Consider the following 26881-nt stretch of genomic DNA (forward strand, 5'->3'; position numbering starts at 1 on the left):
CTCCTGCAGAACCTGCAGTCTGCACTGTCAGAAACAGAGGCTTTGTGAAAAGGAAGGGACTTGGCTGCAAGGATGAGGAGCGGCATGTTGAACGGTCTGAAGGCAGTGCAGGTGTTTAGCTGAGTGTCTCTGTGCAGCAGTTACAGAGGAGGCCCTGGGGAAGGAGAGGTGGGGGATGCACAGCAGATACAACGGTGGTTTCTCACCTTTATGAAATAAGAAGCCAGGCCAACAAACAATAACAGGAGCAGGAGAGATCCCATAACAGAGAAATTTCCCAGCCCTGGAAGGAAGCTGAGGGAACAAAGGCAGAGAAGAGGCATTACAGCCATGATCTTTCCCAGCATGGGGGGGCCCTAGGAGGTCACACATTCAGAATCACAGAATGGGTTGGATTGGGCCAGGTTGGGTTGGGTTGAATTGAAAGGAACCTTTAACGGCCATATAGACCAATCCTTTGACATGGACAGGAACATCTTCCACTATTCTAGGTTGCTCCAAACCCCACCCAACCTGGCCTGGCACTTTCAGGGGTGGGGCAGCCACAGCTTCTCCGGGCAACAACAGCTTGGGCTGTCTCAGCCTCTGGCTCTTTTTGCCATGCTACAGCCCTTGTGGCATCCCACCTCTGGGCAGTTCCAGCCTGGCTGCCAGTAGCTGCTCCCAGCAATTGGGCCTCAGAGCTTGCTGGCTGTGTGAGCAACAGGTCCAAAAGCAAGGGCCTCCCCACTGAAGGCCAGTGGCTTGCCCACATGTGCCCTCTCCTGTGGAGATGTCGCCTGACCCTGGTCCCAGCCCCGCGCACTGTGCTGGAAGCAGAGTACCTCCTACTTACCACCACTGTGTGATATGAATGGCATATTTTTGGGGGTGACACACATATTTCGGGGGGTTTTCAGAACTCTCCCATCCATGGAGAAGGGATGGGGGCTGGCCAGGAATCCCTGGAGACAGGTTTTGATGGACTGCTGCTGCTCTGGATGCTGAGCCCACACCTGGCCCCAGACCTTCACCAGTGAGCCCACACACGTCATGTTAAGCTCTGCCAAGAAACAACAGCACATTTTGGGTGGTCAGAAACCTTCTGGTGTCAGGGATCACACTGCTCCCATGACTTTGTGCCCTCCTGCTCCCATGCTCTTCACCTTTCTCCCCCCACTGCTCTGAAATGATGCTGCCATGCCGCATCACTGGTAACTTGAGCACATGCTCAACCTTGCTTTTGGTGACAAAAGGGACTTGAGATTGTCATCCCACCCAACAGAATACTTTTTACTACACTTTGTACCTCTACCCGCTGGACAGAATTGACTGAAATTGTTCAACTGGGCAAAAAGGCATTTGGGTTAGGGAGACAGAGCATGGCAGCAAAGTCTTCCTTAAAAAACCAGCCAAACCCCAGAAAACATTTTTCCTGTCCCTCAAAAGCTGTAGTCCTTAAGGCTTCTAGAAGTGACAGTTTGGTCTGGGTACTTTGAATAAATGGAGGAGTTGGGAACCAGAGTTCTCTGGACTGCAAAGGGCTGTTTGCTTTGTGGGTTTAGGTTTGTCTGGCAGACACCACAAGGATCAGCAGAGACTGCCATTCCTCATGGGGCCCTCCAGCTTGGCCTCAGGAGCAGCCCAGGTCACACTGTCTCCTGCTCCCCTCACTGAAATCCCAGTGCCCACTACTGTTCCTCAAGGTCCCCTCATGCCAGTGCCAGCCTGCAGGGTGGGCTGGAGCAGGGACTGTCCTGGCAAGGCAGCTGTGGATGAGCAATTACAAGGGAAGAGGGCATTTGAACTGGGCATGAGGAGATGGGCACCAGCCTTGCAGGTAGAGGTCAGAGACACTGCAGGAGCACTCCTCCTCCAAGGAGTTCACCAAGACCCTCTCCAAAATCCAGCATCCTCCTGTGGTGCAGAGTCCACATGGAACAGTCTAGGGAAAGAGGATGTGTGGTTTTTCTGGGTGCAGTTCAGGACTGCTAGTAAGCTCCTAGCTATTGTATCCCTTCCAAAAGACTTGGCTTCATCCCACCTCTTCTGCCTCCCACTCTCCTCTGCCGTCTCCTGCCAGGTGAGTCTTTACTTCTGGTCTCCTACCACTGTACACCAGCTTGGCTCCTTTGGCAGCCTCCCAGGGAAGTGGGGAAGGGGCATGTCCCACATGTCACCACAAGGGCCAGTACAGAGCAGTCTCTCATGCTGGGAGAGGAGGGAGAGACCCACTCTTGTCCCTCTCATGAAGACGGAAGAGGAATTTCCATTTTGCCAGATCTTAGCATGCTGATCCAAGTGTGGTCTTTGCAGAGGCTGGAGACCCCCTGTACATTTCCTTGCTGACTCTGGGTCAGCACTGAGGCACAGGAATTGGTTTCCATAGAGGGGCTGAGATTGGAGGGTATGCTGGCAGTTTCCCTGTCTGTGCCCCCACCACCATGAGAGACCTGGAGCAGGGGGCTCCTGCCATTGCTGCAAATCTAACCCTGCAGAAAGAAATCCTGATCAGGGCTCAGCCTGGCCTGAGCAGAGACAACTCAAATGAAATACGTGGCCACCTGCCTATCATAGAATAGATATAGAATGGTTTGGATTGAAAGGGACTTTAAAGCTCATCTTGTCCCACCCACTGCCATGGGCAGGGATACCTTTCACTATCCCAGGTTCCTCCAAGCCCCTCCAACCTGGCCTTGGACACTTCCAGGGATGGGGCAGCCACAGCTTCTCCAGGGAGCCTGTTCCAAGTCCATAGAAGCCCACTCTGGAGCTGTAGGTGCTGGTGTTCTCTTGGGCTGGCAGCCCCACATCCACACATTGGTGTGTGCACCAGTTCTCTCCCAGTGCATCCCCTTTCACAGCAGCAGGCTGCCCAACAGCCCCTCTCCCACGCCATGGAAAGCTGAGGGCAGCCCCTGTCCCAGCCTGCCCACAGCAGCCTGGTGGGATGCCCTGCTCCACTCCCTCGGTGTGAGGAAGCAGAGGTGGAGATCTGTGGCACAGCCATGCTGGGACAGCGATTCAGCAGTCCGGGAGAGGGCTCCCAGAGGGCAAACTGCAGCCTGTGCTGGCACTGCCACAGTGGCTCAGGGACACAGGCCTGTCCCCAGAAGAGTCAAAGCTCACTGACATGTCACACATCTTTCTTCCCACCTCTAAATCCCACCCTGGGCCCCAGTTCCTGGTGCTGGATGATGGAGAGTTGGCGGGAGGTGGAGCTGAAGCTGGAGCTGAAGCTGGAGCTGAAGCCAGCTTTCACAGACCCATTGTAGAGATGGGTCCATCCAGCCCCTCCAGCTGGAGAACATGTGAGCTTGGCCAAAGCAAACGTACTTGGTTTGACTGGCTTCTGCAGGAGTAAGATTGCTGCCTCAGTACAGCTAGACTCCCACACCTAAGAGTTTGTCCTCCAGGATAGTTTTCCAAGCTACACAATACCTGCCCCTGCATTTCATTAACCTATTGCTCTCTCTTCACACCAGGAACTTTCCTAGAGAAGTAACCTCACCTGTCACGCTTGCAGGGCACAGTGAAGATGGCCCAAGGAAGCCCAAGTGTCCTCCAGCTGTGCCAGGCTCACACGTGTAAACCAAGGCATCCACCAAGTTCTCTGGCATTGCCTTCCTGCCAGCAGGATTCCCATTGGTGCTGTACACAGCTATAGTGCTGGAGCCTTCACTAGTAACAGAGATGTTCTTGGAGGTCAGGTTTGTCCCATCTGGAAATGCCAGGGAAATAGATGAGATTAATATCTAGAAGGTGTCAGGCTGAACTTTGAGCCTGACAGGACAAGCTGGCAACAAGGAGGACTCCAAGAAGAGAAATGAGAAAGACAGTAATGGCTGTGACTGAGGCCAAGTAAAGCTGCAAGGAAGCTGCTTGCTGTGAACATGTTTCCAAAAAGATCAAGGTTCCTCTGAGATGCAGTTGTCTTCATGCAGAAATTAAGGTGAACTTGAGTAAGAATACGAATGTGTTAAGGTGAATAAGACAAAGGAATGTGCTGACAAAGCACCAGCTGAGGATCAGGAGGAGGCAGCACCACTGCAGGGTTCAGTGAGCATCAGTGAACACAACATGAGAGAACAAGTCACAGCCCTAGTGCGTCCTGCTTCTCCTGAAATCCCCTTGTCTTGGTACCAGCAGGAGGAATTTTTGGTCCTCCCACTTTCCTGCATTAGTAGAGGCACAGGGGAGGATTTATCACCTTCTCAACTGGAGTATGACAGAACAGCCCAGGCAGAACAAATAGAGGAAAAGCCAGGAATGAAGGACAGGAAAGGCAAGGCAGAATTGTTCCCCATGTTGTGCACCCTCTTTCATCTGTTTCCTCCAAACTGCTCAAGCCCCTGCCCATGTGTATGAAGACAGACCCCACACCAGGCCCATGAGAGTCACCTTTTACCCTCTTTACCCTCTACCGATGTCTCCAGTGTCTCCTCTGATGCAAAGGTGACCAGCCCAGCTGCCCTCAGTACCCTCGGGGCACCAGAGAGTGTCCCCCCGCTGTTGGTCGCTTCGGGGCTGCCCCCCCCGTTGTCTGCCGACCCGGGGCTGACCCGGGTTCACTGGGAGGCACCCCCAGAGAGATGGAGACACATTTTGTTGGACTCACCATGCCCACGTTCTTCATCCAGCACAAACACGAACAGCCCTGTGACTCCAACAGTGCCCTGCAAAGGGATGCTGGCATGTGCCTTCCCCTCCTTCCCTGAGAAGACCAAGCTGAGCCCTCTGGGGCTGGTGCCAGACTTCCCCTCCAGCTCCATGAAGCAGATGTGGGCATTGCCACTGGCCAGGCACAGCTCACTGATGCAGATGGCAGGAGGGCCCAGCACTGTGAAACTGCTGCACAAGTTCTCACACAGTGGTGTCCCCATGGTCACCTGTGGGGAGACACAAAAGCTGTTGCCACCACTGACACTGTCATTTCATTCAGGTGGAGTCACAGCTGCTCACAGCATTACCTCTGCTCACCTGAACACCTCCTGAGGCTCCCTGGCGAGGCAAGAGGATACAATCAAAATCACAAAATGGTTTGGGTTGGAAGGGATCTTAAAGCCCATCCTGTCCCACATGGGTAAGGACACCTTCCACTATCCCAGGCTGCTCCCAGCCCCATCCAACCTGGCCTTGGACACTTCCAGGGATGGGGCAGCCACAGCTGCTCTGGGCAACCTGTGCCAGGGCCTTACCACTCTCACTAGGAAGAATTTCTTCCTAATACCTGATTTAAATCTGCCCTCCTTCATCTTAAAGTCATTCCTCCTTGTCCTGTCCCTCCAAGCCCCTGTCCAAAGTCCCTCTCCAGCTTTCTTGGAGCCCCTTTAGACACTGGAAGGGACCCTAAGGTGTCACCAGAACCTTCTCTTCTCCAGGCTGAACAACTCTCTGAGCTTGTCTTCATAGGAGAAGGGCTCCAGTCCTCAGAGGATCTCTGGGCAGATTTCATCTGGACTTGTTCCAACAGCTCCCTGTCTCTCTTGTGTTGGGGGCAGTACAGGATGTGGTGACTCTGTCTCACACCGGTAGGCCTGGCTGCTTTTCCCATTGTAGAGGACCAGCCAGTATCCCTGGAGGTCGAAGATGTTTGTTCAGTATAGAAGAGTTCAATGTATACTGCATCCTCTCCTTCCCCAGGGCTGTCTGCATTCACCTCATTGATGAGTAGCTTGGCAAGTTTTCCAGAAGGCCCTGGAGTCCTTTCTGGTATCTCTGATGGGACACCTGGAAAGCAAAAATGTCCCAAATATGGGCCTAAGCACTGAGCTCCAAGGAAACAAGACAATGTTGCACAGTATTTTGCTGGGATGAGACAAAATGTAGCAGAGGACTGAGGATGTTGGCTCACACTTTTATCATCCATGTCCTTTATAGTCCTTAGAAGAGGAGTACAGGCAACACACTGGTTAATACCAGCTGTAACAACAGGGCTTGCTGTTAGTTCAGACAATGAGCAATACGGGCTCTAGTAGCAGGATGCAATGGAATTGGAAGAGATTTTTGTCAGGTTGTGGAAAGGGAGGGAAGAATATTTCCCTCTTCTAGGAGAGCCAGATCCACATGTCCACTCTCAAACACAAGAATCCCCCATCCTGCAAAAATGATCATCAGTACCTGGAGGCAAGTCCAGCACATTCATATCCCTGAGGCAGGACCTTTCTGCTCTGATGTTCCTTCCATCAAAGTTCACAAATCTGGGTGTCTCCAGGAAGGCCAGCAGAACACTGCTCAGCTGTTCCTCTGACCTGGCAGTCAGCAGAGTGGCAAATACAAGCCCCAGGTCCTGGCAGGCTGCTTTTGGCTCTGCAGAGGCAAGCAGGGAAATGCCCCGGTTTCCCCAAGTCACCAAAGACACAATTCCTCCTGGGACTGGCCCAGGGCTCACCAGCTCATCTCCACCAGAACCATCCTCATGGTCAGACTGACTCGGGGCAGCTCATCCCATCAACACAGCACTGGGAGTTCTGCCTGTGCCTGGGGCAGAGGCATCCTGGGAGCAAGCTGTGTCCAGCTGTGGGATCACCAGCACAGGAAGGACATGGACCTGCTGGAGCAAGTCCAGCAGAGGCCATGGAGATGACTTTGTGACTTAGAATGGAATGGTTTGGGTTGGAAGGGACCTTAAAGACCGTGTTGTTCCAATCCTCCTTCCATGGGCAGGATCTATAGATCATGTGGATCAGAAGGTCAAGTAGACAACAAATGCCCTGCAGAGATGTCAGTCCTGCTGCCACCTCTGTGGCTGCAATGCCCAAGGCCAGAGCAGCTGGTGGTCTGTGTGCTGAGGGAGCTGGGGATGAAATGCTCTGCAGAATGTGGAGGAGGAGCACCATGCTCTGCCCACCCTGGACATCTCTGTCATCAGCACCAAGACCAAATTAGTTGGATTCAAGCCAGGAGGACACAATGTGAGAGGAACCACTGGCCTGAAGATCAAGAGCAGGTGGGCATTATCCATGGGAGGTCCCTAGACTGCTCTGCTCCTGCCCAGCTCACCTCTGAAGTAGGCAGAAGAGACTCCAACACTGCTGGATGCATTGAGGGCCTGGACCAGAGTCAGCAGAATCTCCTCCTGCTTCAGGAGCCACTCCTGGCAATCTAGGAAACAAAGAGCCCAGTGTTACCTGGCCAGTGCCAGCTTGGTCATGGGATACAGCTCATCTTGGATGGGTGCAGGTCCACTCCTGCTTATCATCCAGTGGACCCCACAAGCTTCTCTTCACCCAGTCAGTTGGAGGTGGGAGAGAAGACTGGGGAAGATCAGCTTGGCATGGGCTGCCGTGCAATTTTTGAAAGCAGTTGTCAGGTGTCCTGGTTTAGTTTCCTTTGGGGTTAGTTCACACAACCCACCAGGACTCTGGATGGTCACCCTGGCATTGTGCTCTGGCCCTCAGGAGGTCCTACAGAAGCAACCAATGCCCACATGCTACATGGTGGCAGAAGGAGAGAGCCTGGCTGAAATGTTTGTTGGGGCAGTCATTGAGTGTTCCAGGGGTGGGCCTGCTGAAGATAGAAGATGTGGGGTCCTGGGTCACAGAGCAGCAGTTGCACTGGCTCATAGACACATCTCCTGGCTGATGTCTGCAAGAGACAAAACATGACCTGCCACTTGCTACCAGTCACACACACCTCCACCAGAGAGTGAAACTGTGGTTGCAGCCTTCTCCTTTCACAGGGTTTGGAGATATATCCCATCCTCACCAGTACCTCCTTGTCTCACAAAAAACCCCTCAACAGTTCAATAAAAACCTGAGAGTAGCATGAGCTTCATACAACCATTTCTCTTCTAGCATGGGCTGCATTTTTACTGATCCGAAGACAAGTAAGATGGTGCAGACACACTTGTGCTCAGCCTGGCACCACTGGGAAGAGCAGTGGGTGCAGCTGGAAAAGCTGAAAAGGCAGCATCTGAGGATGAAATGCTTGAGCAAGAGCCCTCAACTCAAGGCTAAGAAAATGATCGGGGGTTGGACTAAATGACCTTTAAAAGTCCCTCCCAACCAAACTTTTCTGTGATTTTGTGAAGCCCCACTTTGAGGAGCTGCACAGAGCAGAGCTGCTCAGAGCTCCCTGGGGAAGGAGACCACCTCCCTGTGGGACCAGGGACAATTGAGTCTCAGATGTGGGAGCAAGAGGAACAAAGGAAGGAATAGGAATGTGCTGTGAATGAGTGGTGACCCCAACGTGGCTGTGAGCTACACCTTCTCCTAATGTGGTTGACCACACTGCAGTCTCAAATCATGCTTCAGGCCCATCCAGAAAGGGTGAATCTCTTCCAGCCATTAAGCCATGACCTCGGTACTGACAGTTACCCCCAGAGGTGTCAGGTCTGGTGCTTGGCCATGAAGACAACAGGCAAGAGTGTGCCCAGATGGTTTCTTGCTTATTGCCTGTCTCCAACACTCCTCATTCCTCTTCAGGCACCTGGGTCCTCACTGCCTCTGCTCCTTCACTGCTCCACTGCCCTCTACCCACTGTGTCCTCTTTCTCCCATTACTAGAACATGCCTAAAATGAGAAGGAAACTGTTCTCTCATCTCACAAAAATCTGAGGATTCTAGCATTTCCCTTAACCCACAAAGACAAAAAGGAACCCCAAAATAAAAATGTTAACTGAACCCAGAATGAGCAGCAATCCTGCTTCCAGTCCTTGGTCTGGATGAAACAGGGATTTCCTCTTGAGTCAGGCAAGCAGTGCTGAGGTCCCTTCCTCACCCTCATTTTGACCTGAAATTCCATCCTGAAGCTAAGAAAATCCTTTTCTAATTGAAAGCAGCACTGAAGCATTTATGAAACTGACCATTACACTTTCATAAACAATAAAATATCAATGTTACAATCAGCAATCCCCTGATCAGGAAATTCCGCAAGTACTTCATTCTGAAGCTGCACCGGGACCCATGTGGAGAGGGGAATATCTGTGGCCTTAGACAAGGGTGGGACTCAATATTGCCATGAGGAGACCCTGCTCTGGAAGTGGCACTTGTCTCCCAGTGCTATCAGGGTTTGGGGCACAAGGCTGTGGTGACTCCATTTGGCAGGAGCAGCTCTAGTGTCCAGCTGTGCTCCCAGCCCGGCCCTCCCCGCGTTTCCAGGAAGGCAGGCCTGCCAGGGGTCAGGGTCTGCAGCAGCTCCAGGTCCCGTTCCTCACTGCTGGGGTACACAAAGGCATCCAGCAGGCTGCTCTCCAGCAGCATTTTCCCTGGCACAAAACTGCTGCTGTGGCCTCTGCACAGGGCAATGGCAGCAGGGCCACCTCTGAGGACAGGATGGGTGGTGTTCTCTGGTGTTCTCTGCAGGCCCACTGCACACCAAGGTAAGGAAAAATAAGGGCATGTAAGCAACACCTGGGCAATACTCACATCTCTTTGGTCCTGGAGAGCAGCATACAAGGACTCAGAAGGTGGCTGGGATTGTCTGGTTAGTACAAATGTGGGATCTGCTGCCCCATCTTTCTGCTCACAAACACTTCTCATGTTTGCTCAGCCTGAATTTCCCCATTCGTGACCAGATCCACAATGTGGAGGAAGCTGGAGGGGGAAATCTGAGCAGAGTTCATCCTGATGTTCTGGTTCTATGAGCAGAGAGCTGATCCACGTGTGAGCAGGCGAACTGGGAAGCCAGTACTGATGTGGCCTTGTACAGTAACATTAACTTTTAGTTCTAAAGAGATCTGCAAACTCAACTAACCTTTCAGGTAGCAGTTAGTACACAACAGTATTTAAGAGTTTACACTTTAGCATTTAACAATCTGTGGTTTTTACAAACATAAACTACACACACACATATAGTCAAGGCCCAGGACACCAGCACACGGAATTAAGGTGGAGGTTTGGTGGAGTTTTGCAATTTCATGAGCTTCCTCATTCTTTTCCTTCTACTTACTGCTCCCTTCACAGACTGTTTCTCCAGGAGGAATTGCCGAGGCCATTCAGAAAAAGTCTTTCATATTTTCAGAAACAGCCTTTCTAGCTCTATAAGTGGCTCCAGGGAACAAACATTAAAGAAGGAATCGCATGAAAGGCAGAAGGGCAAGGAGAAGTGGTTACCCCTTGAGAAGTGCCTCCAGGACACTTGCATACCAACGGACAGCCCTGTGCTGGGAACTATTTTTCACCCTCCTGACTAATCTAGTTGCTTTCTTCTGTCCTGGAGAACAAGGGAAGAGGAACTGATGTCATCTATCTTGACTTCTGCAAGGCCTTGGACACATCCCACACAACACCCTTGTCTCTTAATTGAAGAATGGACTATTCAATGGCTAAGGAATTGGCTGAATGGCTGCGTCCAAAGTGTTCCAGCCAACATGTCTACGCCTAAATGGAGAGCAGCAGCAAGCGGTGCCCATCAGATGTCTGTGCTGGGACTGATGCGGTTCAGTACCTCAATTTAATGACACAAGTGGTGGGACTGAGGGCGGCCTCAGCAAGTTTGTGGAGGACACCAAGCTGAACAGTACTGGAGGGTAGAGATGGCTTTTGGAGGATGAAGGATTGGGCCTATGGGAATCTTGTGAAGTTCAACAAGGCCGAGTACAAGGTTCTAGACCTGAGTCAGGGCAATAAAAAAGTACCAGTACAGGCTGGGGGGTTAATGGATTGATGGCAGCCCTGTGGAGAAGGAACTCGGGACACTGGTGTAATAAAAACCAGACCTGACCAGGCAAGGTGCCCTGGCAGCCCCAGAACCCGCCGTGTGTGGGCTGATCCTGCCGCGTGGGCAGCAGGGGAGGGGGGAACTCTGCCCCTCTCTGCTGCTCAGGTGAGAGCTCCAGAGCACCACCTGCAGAGCTGCCTCAGCCCTGGGCTCCAACAGCAGAAGGACATGGAGCTGCTGGAGTGAGACCAGAGCAGGCCACAGAAATGCTCCAGAGGCTGGAGCCCCTCTACTCTGAGCCAGGCTGGGAGAGCTGGGGGTGCTCACATGGAAAAGAGATGGCTCCAGGGAGACCTTACTGTGGCCTTCTAGTACTTAGAAGGGGACAGACTTTTTAGCCCCACTGACAGGATGAGGGGTATTGTTTTTGAAGTGGTAGAAGCTAGATCTGGATTACATAAATAAGGAATAAAAATTTTATGGTGAAGGTGGGGAGGCCCTGGCACAGGTAGCCCAGAGCAGCTGTGGCTGTCTCATTCATCCCTGGAAGTGCCCAAGGCCAGGTTGGAGCAATCTGGTCTAGTGGAAGGTGTTCCTAGGGCAGAGGGATGGGACAGGATGACCTTTAAGGTCCTTCCCAACCCAAACCATTCAGGGATTCAGTGGAATGTTTCCACATTGGCATCTCTCAAGGGAGGACTTTTGCTCCAGTGCTCTCACAGCTTTAAGTTCTTTCAGTATGAGACAAATGAGCTATACAAAGACAAGACTAGAAGCTGGGACATTTTTATAAGCTTCTGTCCCAAATCTGAAGTGGTAAAATTAAATCAGCTTCTCACAGGGTGCTCAGCATGGAGTAACTTTAAAAATGCCTTTTGAGATGCTTAAAATATAGTCCTACAGTGTCTTTGGGCGGAATGAAGGAAAACCTTCCCCTAACTGCTTGAGATATCTTAACAAAGCCTCATCAGAAAATTATGTCAAAGCCTATCTCCAGTCACCTCCTTGACTAGCACCAGTCTTGAGGAAGAGTTAAACATAATCCTTACAATTTTCCTGCTTAGTCTGAAAACTGGTTGTGTTTTCACATTGTTTTCCTTGACCCACCCTCTTGGTCGTTTACTGCTCACAGCCCAACTCATTCAGAGGGGAAATTAGAGCACCTTTCCTGGGGAAAAAGCAGAGTTAAAGTGGACAATCAGATCTCTTACATGTGGTGTGAGAATATTCAGTGCAATTTGAATTGCAAGGAGTTCAACCATTAAAAAAAAAAAAAGATTCAGTTGTCAAAGTACTTTTATGGGAACCAATTTTGTACAGGAAGACTGTATCCCAGAAATCATGAGTCAGTGAGTTACACAAGACATTTGCAGAGTCAGCATCCCCAGAATCTTCTTTTGAGGTGCCCAAAATAACAAAATATTTCTTCATTCTCTGGTGGCCTGGAAGAAATTGAGAGCACTGGGAGGAACTTAAGAGGGCAGCTGCATGCAGCTGGCACACGTGTGACCTGTGCTTGCAGCGGGTGCCATGGAAGTAAAGCCCTTATGGTTTTTCTAGGAGTGTGTGTATTTGCTGTGAGTGACCACCATGTTGCACACAGAGAAGAGGGTTACTTCCAGGAGATGTGACACAACCAGGGCTGATGGCAGGGTGGCTGCAGGGCTGAGAGCGGAACTGTGTCTTCCCAAGAGGCAAAATAAACATGGGCTGGGGACCTCCATCCCTAACCTGGGGCTCTGCAGGTCTACCACTGCCACACCACCTCCTCTTGTTTGCCCTGAAACTGCCTCCTGCCTCTTTTTGCTGCCCCTTAGCACTCGCACCAGGCAGAAGAGGAAGCAATCAAGCCCTCTTTATTTTCTTTGGGCTGCTCACATTTCTAAAACCTCTGCCAGGGCTCTCCTCAACTTTTCCTTTTCTAGGTGTTCTAAGTTATTCTTCTGTGGAAGCATTTCCACAGCACTACCCATCCTGACTAACCTGTCTGAATGCCTCCAATCCTAATACATCCTTTTTGAGATTGATATATTGAGCCACACAAGGCACAGTTAAACATCCAAGCAACCCACAAATTTTATACAGAGGCATAATAGTTGTCCTCCATTCTTTCCTATTCTCCTAATAATTTCTGATATTCACTTTGCTTTATATAGTTACTTTTTCAATAATTTCTAACATTTGAATCGGTTTTTTTATTTGCCACTGAGTTCTGAGTCACATTTTCACTGCTCTCTCAGAATGCCAAACAACAATAAACACAACAGCATCCCCCAGCCCCAAGCCTGACTGATCTCTCCTCCAGCCCTGAGGTCATCATCCACACGTCAGTCCTTACCTGGGGCTTTGCTTTGTGCTGGGCCGATCAGGAGGAGTCCACCTAGGGAGGTTTGGCCATAGACATTCACAGTGAAATAATGTCTTTGGGTGACCATCAATCAGCACCAAGACAGTGTCCCTCAGCATGGTGGAGTGGGGCCCCTAGAGCTCTATGAACTCAAACTTGCCAGAAGAAGCAGAGGGAAGGACCTCAGTGATGGCTCAGGAAAGGAAGGAGCTCACAGTGGCTGTCCCTGCCTGGCGTGGGCAAGGCCACTTGGAAGATGCACTGGGAGTCTTTCCCATGGCACCTCTCTATTGACTCATCCACAGTCCTCTAGGTAGGGTCCTCCAGGAAAGCCTCTCTGCCAGGGTCAGCACCCTGACAAGAGTGTCTGCTCTGTCTGTCTGTCTTCTTAGTCTTATGGACCAGGGCATCTACCATGATGCTCATGCCCTCCTTGTAGTTCCCTTTTCCACAGCAGAGAGCAATGGCATCAGGGCCGTTCTGGATGGTGTTCTTAGGGACAACCAGGGCAGGGTTCAGGGAAGAGGAGCCAATGAGAAGGAACCCTTGGCTGTCGGTGGCTTTGCCCTGGAGGTTCAGCGCCTCACACGCTCGTTCCCGTTGCCATTGTACAAGAGCAGGCAGCAGCCATCCAGGTGGGCTGCTTGCTCACTGGTGTGATAGAGCTCCACAAATTCAGCAGTGTCTACTCCTGCGCTGTCAGCATTGACTTAGTTGGTCAGGAGGGTGTGCTCAGTTTCCTGGCCCCTGCTGGGTTTTATGAGATTTTGAGTAGCACCCTTGGAAAAGCAGAGGTGCAGAAGTACCATGAATCCAATGTGTCAGGTACCTCCCATGATGAAGGCTGGGATTTTTGTTACAGTTCAAGTCTAGAGAGAGAGCCTGTTCTTCTCACAGCCACTAGGAGGGCACAGCAGAAGCTACCACAGGCTGTGCAGGCAAAGTACATGAAGCCTCTGACCTGGGTGTTCACTGGCAGAGGCACTGGCAGAGGCAGGCACTCTTCTTCACAGAGTTTAGGTTTGCCAAACAAAATATCAACCCCACACAAACCTGAAGGGTATGGCTTAAACAAGAGAATTCCCAGCTCAGGTCCTTTGAACGCTGGAGGGAGGGTATGGGAAAAAAGAATTGTGTTAGGAAACATAGAAACACACCAGTGACACTTAACAGCCTTAAAGCCCCATAATTTCCCCTCCATGTTTCTTCAGAGGTTTATCAAGATGCAGTGGGGCAAACCCAGAAGTCTGCAGTGTTCAACCCCCTGAGACTTATGTGAACAATGGAAATTTTAGATGTCAGTGTTAATAGTACTTCCCTGAGTCAAATTTATTCCATGGAAATGAATATGAAATGGCACAAAGATGATAGTAACCATCTTCTTCATCAAGATGAAGGTGGGAAGGAGAATATAGAAGGTTGATTCCTGTCACAGACATGGCAGAGCAGGTCCACTGATTCCCCCACCACAAACTCAGCTGCAGCTCCTGCAGATGCCAAGGCTGCAGAATATGTAGCGGGGATGAACCTGGAATTTAAGTTGTTTGGGAAAATAGTGAGATTTGTCTTTCCATTTCCAGAGCTCTTCCCCCAAACATCTTTATCATCACCTGCTGAGTTTTGGTGACCTCCCTGCAGCCCTTGACCAGTAGAGATCAAACCTGGGGAGGGTTCCAGCCCATGCAACAGTACCAGCACAGTAAGAACCTGCTGCCTTCCTGCAATGCAGGGCTACTTCCATGTGAGTGGGACAGATCAAGGATGCCCCCAGTCCTCCTGCTGCTTAAAATCAGGGCTGCTGACCACGGCAGTCCCAAGACATGGGCACCTTTGATCTTTTCTAGGAGAGTGCCAGCTGCAGAGGGATACAGCATCACACCCTTCAGCTATGGCTGCCAACACCCAGGCTGTGAGCGAGCCTGTGGCCTGTTGTCATGGCCAGCAGAGCTGATGCCAGGGCTGGTGTTTCCTCACCAACATGAGGACTCAGCAGTAACTCCAGAGAATGAAGCTGACAGGAATTCCACAAAAGAGCAGGCCCTGATGGAGAGGTGCCCCTGAGCAACATTGCTTTGGCATGCTCTGCCCCACAGCCCTTCGAGTGGCTGCTCTCAGACCACAGAGGATGGGGAAGCCCCTCCACCACACACCTTCTGCCTCCCCTAAGAACCCAGCCCAGCGCTGTTCTCCCTTTCAGGCACAGTTTGCGACCAAAATCACCATCAACATCCTCCTCCGGCAGGCTCTTGCTCCTGCCCAGTCTTCCAAGGAAAAGGAACTGGACCAGATTCTCTCCCCAGATCCACACCCACAAGGTGCCACCACCCCTCGCTATTTCAGTTAAAAGTAGGAAGAAAACAGGAGGAACACACAGGTTGTGCTCCTGTCCAGGGGCGGGCATGGGACGGAAGAAAACCCACCGGGAATGGGAGAAACAGCAGGATAAAAAATGCACAAATCCCCCACATCTGGGCAGGCTGGAAGGGCAGGGGCGCAACTTCCGAGAGGAGGTGGCAGTGGTCGAAGGGGATGAGAAGGAATGGGGACAGGGATGGGACGGGAGAAGCCCCCGCGGGTCGCTCACCGCGCCACCCGCTGCCGCCGATGGGGTGGCCAGGGAGGAAGGGGAGAAGGAGGCTGTGAACAGGGAGCCATTCACGGGCTCCATCCCCAAAGTCAGTTCACTAGTCTCTGTGTCACAAAAGACCCCGCTCTGGCTTTTCCCAGCTCTTTTCCTGAGGTGGGGATGAATGGACGGACGAGCAGATGCGCTCCCAGAAAGCCAGCTGCATCCCAGCCGCGTCCCCGGCTGCGTGGGCAGCAGGGCAAGAGCACCCTCTGCTCCTCTCTGGTGATTTTCCACCTGCAGAGCTGCTTCTAGCTCTGGAGTCCCAACATCAGAAGGACGTGGAGCTGCTGGAGCGAGTCATGAGGAGGCCACAGAGGTGCTCCGAGTGCTGGAGCCCCTCTGCTCTGGAGACAGGCTAGGAGAGCTGGAGGTGCTCAGACTGGAGGAGAGGAGGCTCTGAGGAGATTTTAGAGCCCCTTCCAGTGCCTAAAGGAGCTCCAGGAGAGCTGCAGAGAGACTGTGGACAAGAGCTTGGAGGGACGGGACAAGAGGGAAGGACTTTAAACTGAAAATGGGGAGATCCAGATGGCATATTAGGAAGAAATTCTTCCCTGTGAGGGTGGGGAGACCCTGGCACAGGTTGCCCAGAGCAGCTGTGGCTGCCCCTGGATCCCTGGAAGTGTCCAAGACCATGTTGGACAGGATTTGGACCGACCTGGGATAGTGGAAGGTGTCCCTGCCTATGGCAGGCTTTTGGAACAAGATGGTCTTTAAGCTCCCTTCCCATCCAAACTAGTCTATGATTCTGTGACTTTATGGATGGATGGACAGAGGGATGTCCATTGGTTTCATATCCATTCCCTTGCTCCACTGGACTCCCTAGTCAGAAGTAGCACACCTTCCCAGATGACATTTTGTCCATCCTTGCCCCAGCCTCAGACGCTGAGCCAGGACTGAAGGGCTGCACAGTTGTGCCCAGCCTGCCCCAGTGACAGTGGCAGAACCTTCCCAGGGAACTGTCCCTGCAGCCTCCAGGAGCCACTGTGCTGCTCCTGCTGCACAGGATCCAGTGCCCAGCCTGTCTAGGTGCAGAGGGAAGAGCAAACACCATTGCACAGGTCCCAGCAGGTCTGGCCAGGGAAAGCCTGAAGCCCCTTGGAGTTCCACTAGGATCCTGTTCCCTGGGAGATGGGGAAAGGGCAGGCCTGGTCTTCCTCTCCCCCTCAACTCTCAGGTCCTGCTGCCCAGCCCCTCCCTGGATCCCCATATGGGAGATGTGTGTGACTACTGCAGAGTGTATGTCTCACTCTGTCAGATACAGGGACTGGAGGGAGAAGGAGATCCTGTGGATCCTGCTTGGGCTGGACTTGGTGCTGAACACCCATTTGGTACAGCAGCTGCTCCTGCTGCTATCCCAGATCCAACTCCTACTCATGACTCAGCAGTCTCATGCCCTCCTCTTCTATTTGCTTCAGAGTAAGTGAGAAACTCTTCCAGAGGGGCCATGTTTGTCCCTGGTCTTGCCAGCTGGGCTGAGTTGGACCTCTGCCCCTACAGCCTCAGTATTTTCATGGGATCCAGTTATTCCCCTACAGTGCTCCTTGGAGTGTAAAACACTGCAACTGGTATCTGTCCCTAGAGAGAGAGGGGCAGGCTGAGCATTCCCAGTGACCTAGATACAGTCTCAGGCAGTTTGGAGTCTGCTGAGTGGTGCTGGGGCAGTTCCCACCTCCAACTTGAGAAAAACAAACTCCCTGAGCACTTGGAGCTGAGTGCCCTGTGGGTCTTCTCCATGACAGGGTAGTGAAGTCAACAATCCCTCTGTGAGAGTTTATTTAGTTGAACAATCACATTTTTGAGCCATTGTACTTTTGCAATCATAAGGCTTTGGAATTGCAAAGGGTGGAGGAAGGGAAACATCCTTACCCAGAAGGGTCCTGACTCATCCCTTGCTGGATCCGCACGATGCAGTCAGGACTCAGTGACTCTATCGTGCCTGTGGTGGGTCCCAGACCTGCTCTGGTCCCTGTGTGCTCCACTTGCTTCACCCACTGTTGCTCTGTGCCAATAGAGCACACACTGGCATCACATCCTGGTGGGGAGCTTCTGCATCCCCAGAAAGCTGCTTCCTCTCATTTCTGACTTCTCCATGGCCCAGCAGCCTGTGGAGAGGCACAGTCAAGTGTGCTTTGGGGAGAGACCAAACATCCTGCCAGCAGGTGCAGGGAGCCTCTGTGGAGCCACCAGTGAGTGGAGCTGCTGCTCACACAATGGGCAGGGACTGCTGGGGGAGAGCTGGGCCCCCAGAGAGAAGAGCAGAGGTGACAGGCAGCACCCCCAGTCCATGGCCACTCTGCCCAGGCACGTGGGCGGATGCCAAAATTCCCCTTGTGTCCAGTCTGGCTGGGAGGTGGCTCTGCAGCGCAGGGCAGCTCTGGGCCGCGCAGGCAGCAGGAGGAAAGCTGCAGGTCTCACTGCTTTGTGGGGTCCGTGTCTGCTGGCTGGGCTGGGCACAGCCATGGCTGTGCTCCCTAGTCCTCAGGGCAGGCAGGACTCAGAGAGCTGAGCATGTAGAGCCCTGCCAAACCTTTAACCTCTTCTCTAGGACAACACATCCCACTGCTGGAATGTGAATCCTACCTGTGTTCTGAACAAGCTCTGCTGGTCAGGCTGTTAAAAACAGGAAATCCAGGAAAATACTGTACAAGTGGAGATTTTTCTCATGACAGAAATACCCGCTCAGCAGAGGAAGCTGCTTTGTTCAGGTGCTGGGGTGGAAGGTCTTATTGTGGGGTGATCAGAGATGGCTGATTCTGAGGGCACAGGGGAGAAGAAGGAGCACCTGTTGGTGCTGCTGAGGCTGGGGGACACTGGAGGGACCTGTGCAGGATCGGCCACAGCAGAACCATCTCCAGCAAAGCCCCTGGGGCTATTTGGCCAAGTCTGTGTCCAGCATGGTGCACTGTGTCCTCCCCACACTCCTACCCCTGGCCCAGACTGGGCATGTGGGGTGTCACTACTGGGCTCAGGAGATGGCAGGGACGAGCTCAGACCTAACACAAGGCACAACAATGCCTGCAGTGACAGCAAGCACCACGAGCCTGCCTGGGTTGGGTGCTTGGCTGTGGATGCTCAGCAGCACCAAGGGGTGTGGAGGGTGTGGCCATGTCACACCTGGACAGTCAGCTGTGACCGTGGGTGCCTCATCCTGCTGGTGGGGTGGCCACGGCAGAGCTGCTAGTGGAATATGGTGCAGGACAGGGTGTGGGGAGCTCAGCTTAGTGAGGGGCACAGTTTACTAGGTTTGATCCAAACATTTTGTGCAAGGAATGAGCCGACTCCGCTGCACACGCAGATGCAGAGGACACACATGCCTCTGAGCTCCCACCCTGCAGTTACAGGATGATTTCATCCTATGGCTACTCTACACTGCACACCTCTCAGCAAGCGCTGCCACCACGGCTGCTCCGCAAAGCGAGCCCAACACGTGCTGCCTCCCGCCCAGAGAGCTCTCGCTGCCTACAGCAAAGCATCTGGGGGCTGCAGGCACCTGTCCCCTGCAGGCTGGAAAAGCCCGGGCTCTTACAGCTGGGGCAGGGGGGCATGCACCAGTGAGGGGGCTGAGGGGTGAGGTCCCAGATGGGGTTTTACAGCACTCGCCAGGAGACGCTCCCACCCCCGGGATCAGCTGCCAGGGCCCGGGGAGCCCGCAGGGGCAGAGGTGGATGAGCTGCAGCCTTCCCTTGTTCCTTTCTCCTCTGCCAGGGACTGCCGGGTGCTGCGAGCAGCACGGCATCCTGCCCCGAGCAACAGCACCCACCGCAGGCTGACTGCCGCTGGCGCTGGATGAGAGAAGGCAACGAATGAAAACGTGGGACTGATCACATCCCATGGAACACAGGTAACGCTCCCACGCTGATCAGCCCGGTTCTGGGTGAGACTGTCCCTCCAGCAGGATCTGCTGCCACCGGTGAAGTGCGGCCCATGCCTTTCCTTCCTATTGAACCCACCCCTCCTGCTCCAAGAGCTCTCGAGGGTGAGCTGTTATTGTCTGCCTGAAGGCTATTTTCAGTATCTTTATGCTGGTCACCTGCATCTATTCTAGACGAAATCATGAGGAAATCCTTATTATTTATCCATTTCAACCTTCTTCCTTCCCCAGCCATTAACTGAGAGCTCTGCTGGGAGTTGTTTTCTTCTCTCAGTAGACACTTATTGGTGCTGTGCTTCCCACAGGCTCTTCCTGGCACCTATACCATGGAAAGGACAGTGGATGCTCCTTTGTGCACCTTTCTGCCAGCCCAGCAGCAGGGACTTTTAACTGGCTGAGTGTCTCAGCCCAACTGTGGGGAGTTCTCACCTCCCACTCATCTGTGCTAAGGGTAGGACTCTCATAGAACTCACACCTCAGCCAAGAAAACCAAGGACATTCAAGAACCAAAGCAGAGACTAAAGCCTCCACGTTCATCTTGGAGGAGCATCCCTATAGCAGCTTTCAGGAAGGCTCTGCTCCCACCTCTGCCAGGTCATGGCACAGAGGCAGAAAGGCTAATGACATCAAATAGATGAATCCCTCATGATGTGAAAGACCTTGAGCAGCTGGAGTGTGTCGAGAGAAGAGAAAGGGGAAGGCTCTGGAGCACAAGTCTGATAGGAATAGGAATACAGGAATAGCTGATGGAGCTGGGGGTGGGCTCAGCCTGAAGAAAAAGAGGCACAGTGGGGACCTGCTCAACTCTCCAGAACTCCCTGACAGGAGGGGGCAGCCACAGCGAGGTCAGGCTCTGCTCCCAGGTAACAAGGGACAGAACAAGAGGAAACAACCTCAAATTGCATCAGGGGAGATTTAGTTGGATATTGGGAAAATTTCTGCACAGAAGGGGTTGTAAAGCACTGGCACAGGCTGCCCAGGGCAGTGGTGGAGTCCCCATCCCTGGAAAGATTAAAAAAACAAGCAGATGTGGCACTTGGGGCTCAGCAGGGCAATGGAGTGGATCAGCAGCCCAGAATACTTCTACTGTCTGCACTGGCTCTTCTCCCCCATTCAGCATCTGCCACAGCCTCCAGTGACACAGCCAGCTACTGTGACTTCCAATTGCTGCTGTGTAGGAGGGCTCTTTGCAGAACTACTGAACAGGTAAAAATGCTCTGATGAGGGTTGTGCAGCACTGCTCAGCGCCAGCACAGTCTGGCTTTCCTCTCTGCTCACAGCCATGAATGGAGCCAAAGGTGACAGATTTGGGATGGACCCTGAGAGTGCGAACAATGCCCACCCCTGATTCCACCAGTGTTCACACAAACCCTGTGTCCTCTTAGCCAGGAAAGCCATGCCAGGCAGCCCCAGCTGAATCAGTCCCAGGCTGTGGGACAGCTTTTGGTGGCCTGGGACAGGCCAAATGGGCCAAAGAGGCCGGCCAGGCCAGAGCTTTGGTGTTGCCGAGATGCTGCCTCCTCTTTTTTGGCATCACCTCTTCTCTTAGTGCCATGGGCTGCTGCAAGGGCCATGGGCTGGGTGGAAAGCAATGGCTGCTGAGAGGAGCAGGGAAGGGCTTGCCGTGGAGCCATCTATCTCCAGTCAGTGAGTGCCTGGTTGGATAGAGACTGCAGCTGTCCTAAAAAAAAAGAGCTATTATCCCCAAGAAACAGCAAATGTACCTGTCCTGGCATTGGCACAAGCAAAAATTTTTGCCTTGTCTGCAACATAACTGCAACACCAAGTGTTGCAGCACCCAGGTGGATAGGAACCTTTAAATCTCAATCCCATTCCCACCCCACCACACCAAACTCCTTGGTTTACTCCAGGCCCCCTCCAGGAGAGATGCAGGGCACTACTGCTGCAAGCTGCTGCCACACACTGTGGAAGATGGAGCTGTCAGGAAACAGAAAGGAAAAGGGAATGAGACCAAAGGAAAAGGGAACCAGACCTGTCTGAAGACTGCAAGAATGGGATGTAGACAGTGACTGGGAGGAGGAGGAGCAGGAGCAAGCCCTGACAGGGTTTCCTGGTAGGAAAGAAAGTATTACTCAGCACCAATGTCACTTGAAGGCAGAGGACAACAATGATGACACAGAGCACTTCTGGTTCTGAGTGACACCAGAGGGCCAAACAAATCCTCTGCAGCTCTGCAGCTCTCACAGAGACTGTGCTTGACAGCACCATGAGAATCTAAAGCTGGTGAACAGGTCATACCCATAGAACCACCCAAACCTAGGGCTGAGGTGGGAACCCTGTGGAGTGGGCAACACAGGCAGGTGGGTTCAGCCTATCCTCTGGCAGCTCCAGGCAGGAACAAGCTGGGCAGGAAGAGGAACATGTTGTGAGTCCAACCCATCAGGAGATATGGTGCAAGGCAAAACACAGCTGGAGGTTCAAGACAGAATTCACAGAATCACTGGGTTGGAAGAGATCTCAAAGATCATCGAGTCCAACCCAACCCCAACACCTCAACTAAACCATGGCACCCAGTGGCACATCCAGTCTTGTTTTAAGCACATCAAGGGATGGTGACACCACCACTTCCCTGGGCAGATATTCCAGAACTTTATCACCTTTTCTGTAAAAAACTTTTTCTTAAAATCCAATGTATATTTCCTTTGGCACAGCTTGAGACTGTGTCCTCTGGTTCTGTGAGCTGCTGCCTGGAGAAAGAGACCAACCCCACCTGACTACAACTACCCTTCAGGAAATTGTAGAGTGATAAGGTCACCCCTGAGTCTCCTTTTCTCCAGGTTAGACAGCCCCAGCTCCCTCAGTCGTTCCTCACAGGGCTTCAGTGTTCCCAGCCCCTCTCCAGCCTTGTTGGAAGTGCTCAAGCATCTCAACGTCCTTCCCAAACTGAGGGGCCAGAACGGGACACAGCACTCGAGGTGTGGCCTCACCAGTGCTGAGTACAGGGGAAGAGTGACCTCCCTGCTCCTGCTGGCCACACTGTTCCTGACACAGGCTGTTGATACAGGATGGTACACTCCTGATACAGGATGCCATTGGCCTTTTTTGGCTACCAGGGCACACTGCTGGCTCATGTTCAGCCGGCTGTCACCAGTACCCCCAGGACATCAGGCCAGCCCTTGTGCTCTGCAGTTCTTTGATCCATGGGACATGAAGGATGGATAGAACTGTCAGCAGACAGGTGTCACAGGCTATGGCCACTTCACCCCTTCAGCCAATGCAGTGATATAAAACAGGCAGTGTGTGCTGGGGGGACACTTACCAGCCACAGCTCTAAGCAGTGTCAGTCTGTAAGAGACAGTCCGAAGTTTTCCCTCATTTGCCTCGTAACCCTTGCAAGGACAGAGACTCAGACCCTGAAGACCCTGGCTGGAGTTCTGGCCTCGTTGAGGTGGATGCTCACCAAGTGATTGTTTTATAGGTGTGCTTGCTGTGTCACCACAGTTTTACACCTGCTTCACGATCCCCGCTCATCACAATAGCTCATGAACTTCCCCACCTCTTGGCCAAATGCCACCCGCTTTAGAGAAAGTCTAACTTTCTGAGGTAACTTTGGTGATCCCCCACAGAAAATCCCTCATCTGCCTCATGAAGTCCCCCTCCCCCCTGCCACCAAGGCCTGAGACAGAGACCCTTAAAACTCCAACGTGGGGGCACTGGCCTGACTGGCGCGGGATGTCTGCCAAGTGTTGCCTGCAGATGTGTTCACTGGACCAAGACTGGTTTCCCACGGGAACCAGTCCTGAAACAATGGGCCCCGCTCACTGCTGGGACTGGTTTGTCTTGTTGGAACTGGACTGTCTGTACTTGTTCTCAACAGACTTATTATCCACTGTCCTGTACCTGTTCCCTTGACATACTATGCTGCTCCTCTACCAGCAGCAGACTATAAAAGACCCCCTGAGTTAACCAAAGAATTTGAGGTTCTCCCCGTTGTGACAAGACAGATCTATTGGCCAGACCATGAGGATTTCATCTCTCCATTGGTAGCTATTCCCCCCCTCAATCTTTCTCTCTATCCTTTATTTCCTTTCTAATCCCTCTACCACATTTGCTGTGGGCACTCAATAAAAGGTGCATTTGTTTTGATTAATACTGAAATCCCCTCTGTGTTGTTTTTTTGCACTCTGAGATCAGTTAACGAACCATCACGACCCCCACTTGTACTAGTGGATTGTGACACAGTCTCAGGCTGAACAGCTGCTTCAAGCCTGCAAGAAAAGAACCAAAGCCAAACCACTCAGTGAATGGGAAATAACAGCTGCCAACTGAAGAAAGGAAAAACTACAGTGGTGTCACCCTTGGAGAGAAGTACACTGTCACCAGTGGTCTCAACTTGGTGCTCATGGGCTGAGGATGCAGCAGTTCAGCCTACCCAAGGCCTGGGGAGTGCAGAACAGCTTTGGGACAAACTAGTCACAGAGTTCTTTGCTCACTTATGGGTCCAGCCTAAATTCCCATCTTGTCACTGGTGCAAAGTCCAAAGCCTTCAGTCCCCCAAGCTGAACCTTGCAGCAGTGAGCTGTGACAGCACAGTGAGCTGTGTTCATGCTGTGAACAAGCAGCAGCCACAGCAGAGCAGTTGTCAATGGCTTTTCCAGCATGCAGGGCTCAGTACCCACTCCTGAGGGACATCCCAGCTATGAAAGGCTGAGCCTGTCCAGTGAGTGCTTGAACAGACTCCAAAGGGGCTTGACACCTGCACAGAACCCTTGGCACCAGGAAGCATGAGGAGTTCTTGATTTCTGCTGCACGTGGCCCTGATAGAAAAGGATACCTTCCTCTCTGCTCAGCAGCTCCTAGGAGATAAGACTCTCTGAATATACTTCCTTACTCTACTCTGGGCTAAAGGCAGACAGGAAGGTGCCTGAGCATCTGCCTGGCCTTGGACACCAGCTGAGAATGGAGTGGCAGGGCTGGGCCCTGGTTCCCTGTTGAGACTCAGGACATGGCTTTGCCAGCAGCAGCACTCTGTGGAAGCAGGTCCCATTGATCCACCTTCTTCCTGATGTGGTGGACAGAGGCTGACATGATTCATCAAGGTCCCATGTCAAAAGTCTGGAGCATCCCTCCTCCCTGCTCCCCATTTTCCTCTGAACTTCAGCTGCCAGGGAGAGGGTTCCAGTTATACATCAGCAGATGTTTTGGATGCCTGAGGGAGGTTATTTCAGCTGCCAACATAACCTGATGCTAAATTGCCATGACAGAGCATTGGTGTGACCTCCCTGGCAGAGCCAAAGCAAGGTTAGACCATGTCAGTACATGGAGGTAACAGTATATAATAATATACACATATACAGCATTCTTGCAGCTAATGTATATACATATATTTGTAATATATTGGGGATACCTAACCATAAGTGTGCTTCTTCAACTGTGCTTACTTCCTTGAAATCATCACAAGTGTTAAACCTGTGCTGGAGAAGGTGGGAGAGGATGCTCTAGCTAAACACACACACTGTATGTGCACATGTATTCCTCCATGCACTGTGCATCATACTGGGCACACAGCACTATACAAGGTGTGAAACCATCTCTCCCAAGCTGTGGATTAGAGGATCATTCTCAGACTGTATGAGCATTCACCACTGAAACAAAAAGAAATAAAATCCCAAGGAGATGCTTTTTGATGGCTGAAGAACACAACAAGCATTCTTTGTTTTTCTATAAGCCCTATATCCCCCTTACCCTTCTCCTTTTTCTCCTCCTTGCTTGGCAGTAGGACCCACACTGGATTTCCATAAGTGCCATTTCTTCCTTTCCTGTCACTTAGATCACTGTAAACTTTGGAGCTGGGTAAACTCTCTGTGACAGGATGTTCAGCTCTGTTCCATCAACCTGGCTCACTCTGAGTCCCTAAGCCTGCTGTGAAGTGGCTCAGCAACAGAAAAAAAACCCCTTTCCCTCTCCCCTCAGGTGTAGCCCCCAGCACGCTGTCTGAAGACAGCTCAGATAACAGAGAACAAGCTGCAGTGTCTCCAGGCCATAGGATACTGGACATACTCCAGGCTCCACTGAGGGCTCTGCTGCCCAGGGACCACATACTGGGAACGGGCTCTCCATTTCCATGAAGATTCCCAGACAAGACCCTGTCCCATCCTTCAGACACACAATGACACCATGTGAATGGCAGAAACCACTGTGCCATTCATGAGACACCCCCTTCACACAGGAAGAAAATGACACCACCCCTTCCTCAGCTCTTCTCCTCCCATACGGTCACAGCTCCTGCCTCACACTAACAGGGAAAATATCCAGAACCCCTCGTGTTCCTTCACATCCCTATCTCCACAGCTTCCCCCATCCCCAGCAGAATCCTGCCCCAAAGCACACCTCCCGTGGGGAGCCACCAACACCAGGAGGAGCAGTTGTTTTCTCACCCCAACCCATTAAGGACATGGCTGAGCTTGGCAGAGTCCAGAAGTGCAGGGAAAGACAGGAAAGGGAGGCAGCAAGAGCAACAGCCAAGAAAAGAACGCCACGGATCTAAATGATCTTTACCGGTAACGCTCGCGGTATCTCCTGGAAGCAGACTGCCACTGGTGTCTTCTCTCACCCTGCTCTGTGTCCACTGTCTGCTCAACTGCTTTCTCTGGAAGCAGAGCAGAGAGAGCTGTAGCCCTGTAAACTCTGTGCAGGTGTCAGCAAGCCCACTGTGAACTGCTGTAAACACTGATTATGTTAAATATGTGTACGCTTAGCATCATAAGGAGGTACGTAAACAAGCTGTGGCATACAAATAAGTTGTGGTTTCCAAGCTTAAATCTGCAGGATGAGAAGTTAATAAAGCAGCTTTACCTGGATGTGATATAATAGAGAAAACTAAAATTAGGAAGGTTTCCTTCCCTTCAGCACGCACAATACTACATGGCTGTAGAGCTGGTCAAATCCATTTTGGCAACGGATTTGTGGTAAAACAAAGGTCAGATTTAATTATTTGAGGTTTTTGTCAAAAATGCCTGTTATGCCTGTAGACAGAAGCAACAAAAGTTTCCAAAAGCTTCCATCAGGAGTAATTGCCAGCAATGTTTTGTGGAGGGCAGTTTTGGACCTCAGTTTCTGGGCCCTCTGCTCTCACATGGAGGAAGGGCAGTTTGTAAGGGGAGAATGTTAAATTAGATTTTGAAGTCAATGACCTATGTGCAATTCAGGCTGAGCAGGAGAAGTTTAGGGAAGAGATCCATCACCCACAGAGTGGGTTGGGCTGGAGGAGAGTGACAAAATGGAAGGGAAGGCAAGACTAAGAGTACCTGCTCCCTCAGGAGTCTCTGGCAATGGTGGGTCAGGATGAGGACTGCCACCCCCTCTCTTTTTGCATGTGGTCCCACATGCAGTCAGAGACCATCCTCGGGCACACGACAGATGCTACGTGCCAAGCGTGCCAGCCACATAGCCACGTGTCTCCAGGGTTATCTGCTGCAGTGGTGTGTTTTTTG

The sequence above is a fragment of the Onychostruthus taczanowskii genome, unplaced genomic scaffold, assembly GCF_017590055.1.
Source record: "Onychostruthus taczanowskii isolate IOZ18803 unplaced genomic scaffold, ASM1759005v1 scaffold10, whole genome shotgun sequence".
Lineage (NCBI taxonomy): Eukaryota > Metazoa > Chordata > Aves > Passeriformes > Passeridae > Onychostruthus > Onychostruthus taczanowskii.